The sequence below is a fragment of the Vulpes vulpes genome, chromosome 3 (genome assembly GCF_048418805.1).
Source record: "Vulpes vulpes isolate BD-2025 chromosome 3, VulVul3, whole genome shotgun sequence".
NCBI classification, from domain to species: domain Eukaryota; kingdom Metazoa; phylum Chordata; class Mammalia; order Carnivora; family Canidae; genus Vulpes; species Vulpes vulpes.
This window is the reverse complement of record NC_132782.1, coordinates 40,760,302-40,773,137: the sequence shown is the minus strand read 5'-3', so window position 1 is coordinate 40,773,137 and position 12,836 is coordinate 40,760,302. Positions and strand designations below refer to the sequence as shown.

Here is a 12,836-nt window from a genome sequence, read left to right as displayed (position 1 = left end):
TTAACCTCCACGTGTTTGAGGTCCTTCCAAACTTCTTGTTGTGATTTAGTTCTAATTTCAAGGCATTATGGTCTGAGAATATGCAGGGGACGATCCCAATCTTTTGGTATTGGTTCAGACCCGATTTGTGACCCAGTATGTGGTCTATTCTGGAGAAAGTTCCATGTGCACTTGAGAAGAATGTGTATTCAGTTGAGTTTGGATGTAAAGTTCTGTAGATATCTGTGAAATCCATCTGGTCCAGTGTATCATTTAAAGCTCTCGTTTCTTTGGAGATGTTGTGCTTAGAAGACCTATCGACGGTAGAAAGAGCTAGATTGAAGTCACCAAGTATAAGTGTATTATTATCTAAGTATTTCTTCAGTTTGGTTATTAATTGGTTTAAATATTTGGCAGTCCCACATTCGGGGCATATATATTGAGGATTGTTAGGTCCTCTTGTTGGATAGATCCTTTAAGTATGAGATAGTGTCCCTCTTCATCTCTCACTACAGTCTTCGGGGTAAATTTTAGTTTATCTGATATAAGGATGCCTATCCCTGCTTTCTTTTGAGGACCATTTGAATAGTAAATGGTTCTCCAACCTTTTATTTTCAGGTTGTAGGTGTCCTTCTGTCTAAAATGAGTCTCTTGTAGACAGCAAATAGATGGGTCCTGCTTTTTTATCCAGTCTGACACCCTGCGCCTTTTGATGGGGTCATTAAGCCCGTTCACGTTCAGAGTTACTATTGATAGATATGAGTTTAGTGTCATCATATCTATTCAGTCCTTGTTTTTGTGGATTGTTCCACTGAACTTCTTCTTAAAGGGGAATTTTAAGAGTCCCCCTTAAAATTTATTGCAGAACTGGTTTGGAGGTCACATATTCTTTCAGTTCCTGCCTGTCTTGGAAGCTCTTTATCTCTCCTTCCATTTTGAATGAGAGCCTTGCTGGATAAAGTATTCTTGGTTGCATGTTCTTCTCATTTAGGACCCTGAATATATCCTGCCAGCCCTTTCTGGCCTGCCAGGTCTCTGTGGGGAGGTCTGCTGTTACCCTAATATTCCTCCCCATAAAAGTCAGGGATTTCTTGTCTCTTGCTGCTTTAAGGATCTTCTCTTTATCTTTGGAATTTGCAAGCTTCACTATTAAATGTCGAGGTGTTGAAGAAAGTAAAAAATCATCACCAAGACCACCCAGAATTAAACAGTTTTAATGATGTCTTTGTACTAGGTGGGAATGTGGGTACTGAGGCCCGGACAGGTCCTTAGACCACAACTAGAGACAGTGGTAATAGAGAGCCTATGTACTTCTAGAACTTTCACTATATCCATCTATCTATTATCTATCTGTCATCAATAAATCATCTAAATGTTTTTGAGAGCTTGTGAACTAGGACTCCCTGCCCTTCTTTCTTAGCAGATGAGACTGTACTTCAGTTCTTTGAATTGAATGGAGTGGGAAGCAGGGGACTCCAAGGGAAAGACTCATCAAAGGATTCCAGTACTTTGTACTTCCTCATTCTAACAATGGTACCTGATGGTTGGCTTCTTCCCAGCATCCCAGAGCTAGTGTAGAAGAAATTCTCCACAGAGGGCCTATGAACCACAGAAGTTTTCTAATAAGCAGGGACATCCAAGCTACTGTTCAAAAGAAGAATGTCTGACCCTATATAGTTGTAATGAGGACAATAAATTAAGGGCCTATGGTACTATTCATTTATTATATTTTTAAACTTTGGGACAGTAGTAGATAATTATTTCCAAGGTGTTATGTAGAAATGTATAGATTTTTAGAAGTGCCTAAATGCACTAAAGAGGAAATTCTGAAGAGAACAACTAAGAAAGCATGGCTATCAACTTTTAAAGAGGAACATTAAGGATAATACAGACTTCTCTATCTTTACTGTAGATAAGAAAGCATTTGCTTAAGAGAGGCACACCAGTCTTGAGGAGACAGTGTTCTTAGTCTGCCCAACCCATATTGTTCCCACAAGGAGGGAAAATGACAAAGTTGGGAGGCTTGGCTGTGAGTTATTGTACACTTCTTTGTCGTTTCTAAAAGAAACAAAATCAAAGTTTCTATGATTTTTAGAAGTTCTTTTTTAAAATTTTAATAGATGTCTATGCCATTATATATTTAAGAAAAGAACTGATACTGAGTTTTATGATAAATAATTCCTTTAACGATTTACCTGTTAGTGGCCATTTTGTGTTTTCTGTCTTCTACTATGGTGAACCAGTCACTGATGAGCATATTTATAGTCAAGCCTATGAATATCTCTGGAATTATTTCCTTAGAATAAATTAATGTACATAGAACAACTACATCAAAAATTATGTTTACTATCAACTTATCCTCTAGGAGGTATCAGTTAAAATTTCTCTCAGCGGTATTTGGAGAAATCCTGTCCTTTTTCTTTATGCAGCAAAACTTTTACATTATCTTTTATTACTTTTTTCCAATATGATAGGTATCATAGGTTGGGTTCCCCTAAAAAACAGCCTTTTAGATTTTTGTTTAAGAACAACACAAGTGAGGGGTTAAGCTTAACCTTAAGCAGAATAAGACGGATAAGAAAATTGAAGTGCAATGCAATTTCAACAAGGGTTTACCAATCTTTAGAGAGGTGAGAAGTTCCTTCAAAATTATCCAGTCTTCAGGCAAGAGATCTGGGACTTAATACCCTTTAACAATGTGCGCACTGCAGTGGATGGGGCATGACCTTGGATGAAGAGGTTTCTCTTCAGCTGAGGGCAGCTCTTTTGGAGAACAGCTTGGCCATGAGCAGTACACAGCCAGCATGGCCAGCCGTTGAGTTAGTGTGGCTCTGAACGGAAAAATTGGGCAGTGTGCCAGGACTGTTACTGCAGTCCATGCTTTGTACCACTCAGATCTACTTGCTTTGTATAATAATTAGTAGGAACTACTCCTCCTCCAGGATTCTGATTGTTTCTCAGGAAAATTTGCAAGAGCAAAGTCAATGAAATGAAGTACAGTCCTTGTCACTGCAGCTGGTCTTGAGGCTTGAAACTGGGACTCAGCACCTTTCTTCTCATTACAGTTCTAGGTTTTTTTGCTCTACTTCCATTACCAACTGTCATGGGTATGGCTTCCTGGGAAACAGACTCTGACGTGTGCGTGGATGACATTTATTGAAGAGTGCTCTTGGGAACAACACAATGAGAGGTGAGGGAAAGACAATTGGGCAGATGGATGGGTTGCATTGAGATGCAGTTGTCTCGGCCATTTCTGTGGGAATATCAGAACTAGAATAGCTTTTCATATTGACCTCATTTTTGCACAAGGCAGGGGGACTTTATTATTCTGGAACTGGACCAATTTATAGATGCAGGCTTCTCTGGAGTAGGGTATGTGACCTTGGGCAAAGTGGCTCTCTTCAGTTTTTGACACTTCTAGAGAGGGACTCAGCTGAAATCTGCCAGTTGCTAACACTCCCAGCAGCTGAAGGAATGAGTATTTCAGTTCCCAAATGGAATCTGGGAACCACACTAAGGCACCCATTACAGCAGTTTAAATGACATCTCCTCATGATTGCTATAATTTGTATTATTTGATATGTCTGTTAACTATGCATTCCTTCCTTTTGAATTGCTTGCATGTTTCTTCTGTTTTTCTAGGTAGATAACATTTCATTGATTTGTTTTTTTTCTGTTGCATACTTTGCAAATAATTCCAATTTTTCAATATTTGTTTTTCAATATATCCACGTTTAAATTTTATATAGCATAATATATGTATCTCTCTCTTTTACATTTCTTTCTTCCATATGATTTTTAAGAGTGTTTTATCCAGCTTATAGAGAAATACAGATAATTTGATCTAGTAGCTTTAAAGTTTATTTTGTTAGATTTAAATGCTTAATTTACTTGGAATTTATTTTGGTGTATGGTATAGACTTAAATTATGTATATTTTCCAGACAATTCAACAATTATCCCAGCACCATTCCTGAGTGATCCTTTACATCTTCAATGAATTTAAGATTTCTATGTAACATATTAAGTATATTAACTTCTTTTATACCAGGTTTGTCTATACAATATTCCTTTCATCAATCAACCTTCTTACACTTACATTGCCTAAGTTTTTATAGTTTTATAGAATGGCTTACCTCTCAGTTGAGCTTACCCACCAGGATGCACAGATGATCGATGCAGGAGTAGGTTATCATGGTTAACCTAGATACATAATTTTTACACCTCTCTTACCTATATGAACACTTCGATATTTATTTACTTTTGACCATCAGTCTATGCATTTTACCACTTAACAAATGTTTAAATTCAGTTTGGAAGTGTCATACTCTTCTTTTTTCTTCATTTTGTTACACTCAATTTTTGAAAACAATTATTGAGCTGCGTGTTTCTTTTTAAATTCCTTAAATTTTCTATTTCAGGCTTCAGTACATGAAACAACATAAATATTTATTGAGGGTCGAGTGAATAAGATCATCACTTCCCTTCTGTGTCAACTCCTTGGTTCTTGATTATTCTACACTACAAATTGTGTTTAGAATACCTCACAATGAGGTAGGAGGATATGAAAAAATGTAGATTAGATTACACTATAATGACATAAAAATATGCATTTTCCTTTCCTTTTTTTTTTTTTTTCTTTTTCTTTTCCCTAAAGAGATGTCATTGATGAGGCTTTAAATATCTAGGTTAGATTTACTTTCAGGGAAGTTATACATTTGAAGACCTCTGAACATAGTTGAAAATTTGGGAACTCAGAATGAAAAAGCTAGGTAGCCTTCCTTTTGTGTATCTATTTATCTATTTCTATTCATTCTACACATGTAACTGAGTGAAGGACCAGCTATGTAATTTGCAGGAATAAGTAAAACAATGAATACATAGGGTATGTTGCTTAAAAAGTATTGAGAGTTTCAGAATAGTGATAATGAAGTATGGGGCCATTTTGCAACGGCACAGGTTTAACGTCCCCAAAGTTGGCTGAACCCCCACACACACGATGCCAGGGATTGGTGTGACAGGAGGAAGGACTGGCAGCCATGGCTACTTCTTGGTGGAGCTCATGGGGTCAACATAGATGAAAGGAGAAAAGTGCCAGTTCGTTTCCTTGAACAGTGCTCTATTATCTTCTCTACTTCAGAACTGGCTTTAGAAATGTGACTGCTTTCCACTTATCCCCAATTCCCAACATAGTTTTTCAGCTGCCACATGCTTGAATAATTAATTATTTAGCAAAATTTGTTAAATGACCACTGTGTGCAGGACACCCTACTATGATCTGGGTAAAGATAAAATCAGTGGCTTATTTTTATCATTAAAAATCATTCACAATAAAGCAGTATAAAGGCTCTTTCTTTGCAGAGGGCATTTTCATATCTAGGATGAGCATGTATGTACTATGATTTGTAGCAACAGCTGGAAATTTTCTTCTCATTAATCTGACTCCCTGAAAGGATATTGTCCTCCAAATGCGAGAAGCAGTGTCACTAAGGAAGAAACATCTTATTAGAATAAGAATCTCGTAGATAATGACTGTATGGTTTTTGTCTTGATTTGGGGACTAATATATATGTGCTAGTTTTCTTTTGGGGAAGGGGATAATATCAAAATATATTAGCCAGAGACCCTCAGGGGTAGGTAAGAAATAGCCAGAAATAGATTTCCGTTAGCAATTGATTCCTCAGCACGCTAGTTATGTTCAAACAAGCACTGGATTTTTTGACATCTGTTTTATTTTGTTTCTTGCCTTTTCTAGCATTCAAGCTGTCAGCTCTTGCTCTGTTAACAATGGGGGCTATGAGCTGGAGTGTGTTCAGATCACTGATGAACACTGTAAGCCCTGGTGCCTTCCACACCACCAGCTGAAATGAGACAGCAAGCACTGAGGGAGAAGTCACAGTGAGCACATATTACCTGCTACAAAGGAACGTGTTGAGAGCAATAAAACTTTTTCCAGCACTGTGTACCATTTTGCAAGATTGTGTGTTTGAAACAATCGGTTTTTTATCCCTATAATCTACTTCACATGTTCCTTTCCATAAACAGCTGTTGCCTTTTTTTCTCAGGAACCGTTTACAGCTCTAGGTTCCTATTCACTCTCTTTTAAGGGAGGGCAGCCAGCTGTAGCAATATGATTCATGGTGATGAGCTGTGACGGAATTCAAGAATTTTAAGTGATGTTAAGTGTCCCATTGAGTTTATAAGAAACCCCGAACAAAGATTTCTGGAAAATGCCTAAATGCACAAAGCAGGAGGGGTGAACACTTTTATTCTCCACTGTGCATTTTGTTACTGTGCATCAACAAGAAACAGTTTATAGACTCAAAAAAATCTATATATGCTCATAGTAGTGGTGTTCTTTTTTTTTTTTAATAAAAAGCACATCTCTCATTTTTTTATTTAATTAATTAAAATACTCTGAAAAGTCTTGGCATGCTAACCTCAACTCATTCAGTGGGGGTGGCAAGAGGAGGCTCCCATAGTTTTCATTCGTCCCTAATTCTACTCCCCAAATGATAAGTATCTTCTTTAATACAGGCAATACATTTTTTCAGTGCTAAGTAAAACGTAGATAAATCTATCCTTTAAAACTTTCATATTCTTATTAATGTCTAGCACATAATCTAAATGTAAACAGTGTGCTTGCTTCTGTGAAAATGCAATTCTGGGACCATGACTTGCTCACTCACCAGATGGGTAAAGCTCTTTTTTCCCAAGTTACCTCTTTCAGGTATTTTTTTTTCTTTTTCTGACTTCACAATATTTTGTATTGTTTTGTTTTCCCTTTCTGGTGTCCTCCTCACCCTATATCCAACCTGGCAACAAATCTCTCCATATGGACTTCCCTTGGGATCTTCGTACTGTATCACAACTCCTACATCCCCCAACCTTCTCTATCAAAGACATGAACTCCCTTCATATTCTAGGAGCTCCTGGATTAGGGACATTTCTTAGGCTACTTAAAGTTATGCTAAAGAATGGCAACATTTCATGTACCCTAGGATTTACTTGCCTGAGCAAAAAACAAGTGGGCAATTGGAGTTCAGTTTAGTACTCCAAGGTGGTAGGGTAAGGCAAAGACTTTTTCCTCTGAAAGGAAAAAGTAGCATTTTAACACAAATGACAAAGAACAGTGTCCTTTGCAACTGAAGTTGCACATGCTTTCTCTGGGTAACTCTACATGTTTTGAGTTGTGGGTTATTTTGGGGAAATCACTCAGTGTACTCATTGGAGAGCAGCAGATGACATTTTGCTGTGCCTCAGTGAAGGTGGGTCTGAATTTACAAGTGCAAGGTCATGGTCTTTTCCTCGTGAAGGTCCATCACCTATAAGGTCCACAGTTGCCAGCAAAGAAATAGTAACAACTGGCAATTTTAGAAAGAAGCAAGAGGAAGAAGATTATTAATATGTTAAGTTTTCTTGCATTTAGAAATATGTGGATGAACTTAGCTGATGTATTATAAGGTGTAGACAAACTTCCCCCAAAACTGTGGGATGAAATCAGGGGCAGAGTCATTTTCCTCTGATATCATAATACATTTAGTAAAAAAAATTCCAGTAGTCCCAAAGAAAAGCTGCCTACCAGCAACTATTGACATTAGCAATTACTCTGCTTAATTAAATTCTATATTGACATAAGCAGATTCTCTGTGTACATCCATCTAATCCTAATCCAACAAAAGATGGGAAGACTTTTCTTCATTTGTTCAACAAACATCTGTGGATCATTTCCTTTTTGTTTGGCACTGCTCATGAGAGTGATTTTTCTCCCCCTGGAAGGTTTTCATTCTAAATGCAGTTGAAAGACTAGTTCACCTATAAGCTGAAGTTTGGTAGCAGCACCTCTTTTCCTAAAAGGAGATCATGGAATGCTGAAAAAATCGGCAGGGAAGTGGGGACTTTGTCCAACGTCTGACTTAGACTATCTCAGCATGGTTTAATTTACTCTATTTCAAGTGAATATTTAGGACTTTGCTATTAACACATATTTTTCAACCAAAAGCTATTGGGATTATTTAGATCATATTTACTTCTGTTTCCAGAGGGTTAAGGTTTCATTGATTTAATCACATTGATTTGTCCTATTTTTAATAAAAGTCCAACATCACGGGATCCCTGGGTGGCGCAGCAGTTTGGCGCCTGCCTTTGGCCCAGGGCACGATCCTGGAGACCCGGGATCGAATCCCACATCGGGCTCCCGGTGCATGGAGCCTGCTTCTCCCTCTGCCTGTGTCTCTGGCTCTGTCTCTCCTTCTATCTCTCAAGAATAAATAAATTAAAAAAAAAATCTTAAAAAAAAAAAAAAAGTCCAACATCACATAATTGTGCATGTGCAAAGGAGTTGACTTTAATGTTAAGCCCAATGGCATGATTTGTGATTTACTTGCATTTTTAACCCAAACTACCTACCAAAAATCATGTCAGTCAGAAAGACATTGCAGTGTTCACACGGGCTGTGATTTTGCTGACAATGTGTCACTGTCCAAAGCAGTAGAGACAAATCAAAAAGGATGTGATTTTTTTTTTAATTAGGTCTCAGAGATCAGAAGTGCTTTTTTACCAAGCAGTTTGGCATCATAAAAGGGGTATGGAAAAAAATCATGGCTAAAGATACATAAGGGACACCAACTCTAAAGGTGTTAAACCACTATCTGGTAACAGAGGGAAAAACTTGCCGGGAGAGGCCCCACCAACTGGCCTCCAGTCTACACACAAAAACACTGGCTTTACAGGGATGTGTGTAAGGCTTGACTTTTTCAGCAGCAAAGCAATTCCAGTATTTTATGAAATGGGCATTTTATCTCTTCATTACTGGGGTAGAATAAACCAAAGTAAGGAAAGCAGGGAGCAGGTTTCTCTTTTCTCTAGATCTCAAGTGTTTTCTGTATTGTCTATTACTGACTTCACCTTTCATTGTGCCTCAGTTTCTCCTTATCACCTTGGCCTGAGATTTTCTCCATTAACTGAAAACAAGAAACTGCAGACATCTCCAAGCAGGAAGAAAGACAGATGAGGAGAGCTAGAATGAAAAGAACAGTATTTGCATGTTAGGTTTACGGTTCCCTGGGGCTGACACATGGCCACCAGAGCCCAAGAACAAGAAAGTCACTAGTGTCAGCCACACGGCCCTTCAGGGCCCTTACTCCCCTTTCCCAGACACAAACATGCAACACAAACCTCCCTATAGCTATTCTAAGTAACTTCAACACATGCATCCCTTCATTCAACTATTGTTTGAAGTACATACTTCTAACTCCCTTTCATGTTCTACCATTGTTCTGCATTTTCCGTTTTCTTTATTAAACAAATGATAAATATTTGAAGATGAACTATAAAATGCAAGTGGGTGAAAAAGAAAAAAATAAATTCCATTTTTAATCCCACAGCCTCAACAATAGTAGTTACTGGTTTCACTTTTCTTATATTATTGATTCTTCTAGAAAATATATGTCCTTTTTTTGTTTTGTTTTGCTTTTATCAAGTCTGGCATCATATAGATTGTATGGTTTTGTAACCTAACCTATTTCTTTTTTTCCTTATTTAAATTACTCAATAGCTTATGAAATGTATTTTTTGGTGTCAGTTAAGATAAATCTACTACATAATGTCCAATAGCTGCATAATATCTCATTCAATGAATATAGCAAAATATCCTTACTCATTTTCCTACTATCAAATAGCAAAATTGTTTACTCTTTTATTTTTTTTCAAAATAATGCTGTAGTGAACAATCTTTGGTTTTTACAAACATCCTCAATTATTTCTGTAGGCTAAATTCTTGAAAATGTAATTATGCAGTCAATTATAAGGCTTTGATATGTAGCCAAACTAGAATCATGAAACTGTATTTCATTCTACTAGGACTATCAAGAGTACTGTTTCTTCTCAGCCTCACCATTTGATATGTCCAACAGTATCTGATTATCGTTCCTGTTTACTAGTTATTTTTTATACGTGAGGCTGAAATTTGTGTATGTGTGTCTTGGCCTTTTGAACACATTTTATACTACATTGCTTCTTTATGCCATTTTGTCATTTTTGTATGGGCATGTATCTTTCTGTTGATGTATAGGAGCTTGTTATAGATTGTTGTTATTAGTAAGCCCCTTAGAAGTTAATGTGTAAAAAAAAAAAGAAGTTAATGTGTATTGCAATCTATTATTTTTTTACATAGTTCTTGCCATTTTGAAATATTTTCATTTGTGGTATATATTTTCCTTTATGTTTTGTCTCCAAATAGAATTTTACTCTGAAATATTTCACATTCACCAAAATACAAATTTTAAAATACGAAAAGACTTAATGATAAACTTCAAATACATGAAACCTCTACTTCTAAAGGATAAAAGTACAGGTTTCGGGATCCCTGGGTGGCGCAGCGGTTTGGCGCCTGCCTTTGGCCCAGGGTGCGCGTGATCCTGGAGACCCGGGATCGAGTCCCACGTCGGGCTCCCGGTGCATGGAGCCTGCTTCTCCCTCTGCCTGTGTCTCTGCCTCTCTCTCTCTGTGACTATCCAAAAAAAAAAAAAAGTACAGGTTTCTCCTAATACTTTGTGTATATATAGTGTTCCATTGTATGAATTTCTATGAGCTTTTTTACTCACAACACTTCTGACACTAAATATGTGGATTTTCCACACCTATGTAATTATTTAATTCTCTTCAGACATCAAGTGCATGTCCCACAAGTCAATTCAATTGTAACATTAACTATCTGGCATTAGCAGAGACCCCACAGATTTACCGACTCAGTCCCAAAAGACTGCCTCTATTTTCAATGCCAATTACAAGTCCCAGGCCTCCTATACATCTGGCCAACTGGCTATAAATTGAGATTTCCTATAATCCTCTCCTCAAGTTTAATAATTTGCTTGAATGGCTCACATAACTGAAGAAGACACTTTACTTACTACACACCGGCTTATTATAAAGGATATAACTCTGTAACAGCCAAATGGAAGAGATGTTTACGGCAGGGTACTGGGAACAAGGGGCACAGAGTTTCCATGCACTCTAAGAGAATGCCACCCTCCCAACACCTCACTGTGTTCACCAACTGAATCTCTCCAAACCCCATAATTTTTAGGGATTGTATAGAAGTTCTATTATATAAGCATGATGGATTAGATTCTTGGCCATTGAGGATTAACAGTCTTCAACTATTCTCTGCTCCCTTCCCTTGAGTACAGGGGTAGGGGTGTTAACGGTGAAGGAGTTCCAAGCCTCTGATCACATGATTGGTCCCTCTGGCAACCAACTCCCATTCTGAAGCTATCTAGGGATCACCAGGAGGAACTTCATTAGCATTAACTCAGGTGTGATTGAAAGGGGATTATTATGAATAACAAAAGATGCTTCTCTCATCTCTATCACTCAGAAAATTCTAAGGCTTTTAAAAGTCCTTTTTCCAAGAGCTAGAGGATGAAGACTAAATATATATTTCTTGTTATATCCAATATCACAATTACCATACTTTTTTTTTGACAAGTCCCTGATAAATGGAAACTTCGATTAATGTCCTGGCACATAATCTCTGGATATTTATATCATTTCTTTAGGATACATTTCTAAATGTGAAACAGAGTGTAAAATATGTACAGTTTTTTTTAGGCTTTTGAAACAATTTACTCATCTGCCTTCAAGAAAACGAACCAGTTTACATTTCTATAAGTATAAAAGACACTCAGTTCTTCATACCCACCAACACAGGATATTGTCAGTCGTATTTATTTTGCATATGAATTAACAAAAATAATTCTATCAAATTGTCATTGTAAATGTAAAGTTTTGATAGGGAGAGTGGAGGAACCAAATTCTAGGAAGTCTTGGAAGTCAGGTTGAGTTTAGCATTGATGTAGAAAAAAAAGTAGAGTCTATATCTGTTGTTAGTTTGGAAATAAATAATAAAGTTGATACGTTGGGAAAATCACTTTGATGATTAAGAAATCTGTTGTAATAATTCAGATATGATTAGATAAGTTTCAGCAATGAAACAACAGGAGTTATAGCTGAGTTGAGGAAGGTACTAGAGAATGTGATGAGATTAAACATAAAGAGAAGGTATTTTCAGGGTTTTCTTTTTTAAGGCAGGAATTATAGAAATACTATGACAACAGGCAAGTTAATAAGGAGGTTATTGGACTGCTGAGTAAGATGATGGGGCCCGGGGGGGCGGTGGGTGAGGGGACTATCTGTATGGTAGATCCATTGCAGGTTAAACAGGGAGAGAGCTCAAAGAACACCTCATCTCCATGATGTACCTGAGAGATCTTCAAAAAATACACTTGCATTTCTGGTGTTGTAAACCAAAGTGTACCAGAAATGGGCTAATGGGCTGAGTTTTCCAAAAGTTAGAACATCAGTTTGTGCTAATTTGTTGAAAGGTTGGAGAGTAAAAACAATAGCTGAACTGTCTTTATTGAAAGATCTAGACTCAGTAGCTTCCAAATTAAATGTTCCCAGAAACTTACCTGAGTTTCAGATGTTGATGAGTTTGAAGAATGCAATTCAAGGAAGATACTGTGTGCGTATGCACACACGCGCACATGTGTGTGCATATGTGTGTGAAGAGGAGGAGACAGGTGTGGAACTCTTCCAGGATTTTCATCTGCTAATACAGAGAAACTCCTCTTTGAAGCATTGAGTATATCAGGATTTTATGTAAGATTTTGCTTAAAATGGGCTATGGTGCCCTTAAAAGATTTGAGACTAGTAATCCTAAATGTACTAATGGAAAAAGACTGAGTCTCAGAGAGACTAAATAACTTTGTTTAAACTCATCCATTTGTTCCTTCATTCAGTGACTATTTAGTGAATGCCTGCTTTGGGCCAGGAACTGACAGAGACACTGGAAGTACA

General features: G+C 37.3%; 1 protein-coding gene across 1 annotated transcript in view; it reads left to right on the top strand.

Annotated features, from left to right (window-relative positions):
• LOC112926655 (uncharacterized) overlaps window positions 1–12,836 on the top strand; it is a 473,369-nt gene that overhangs the window by 452,249 nt on the left and 8,284 nt on the right. Inside the window, exon 10 of the mRNA XM_072751264.1 lies at window positions 3,045–3,169. The gene's annotated coding sequence lies outside the window, so the exon portion shown is untranslated. The remainder of the gene's footprint in view (window positions 1–3,044; window positions 3,170–12,836) is intronic.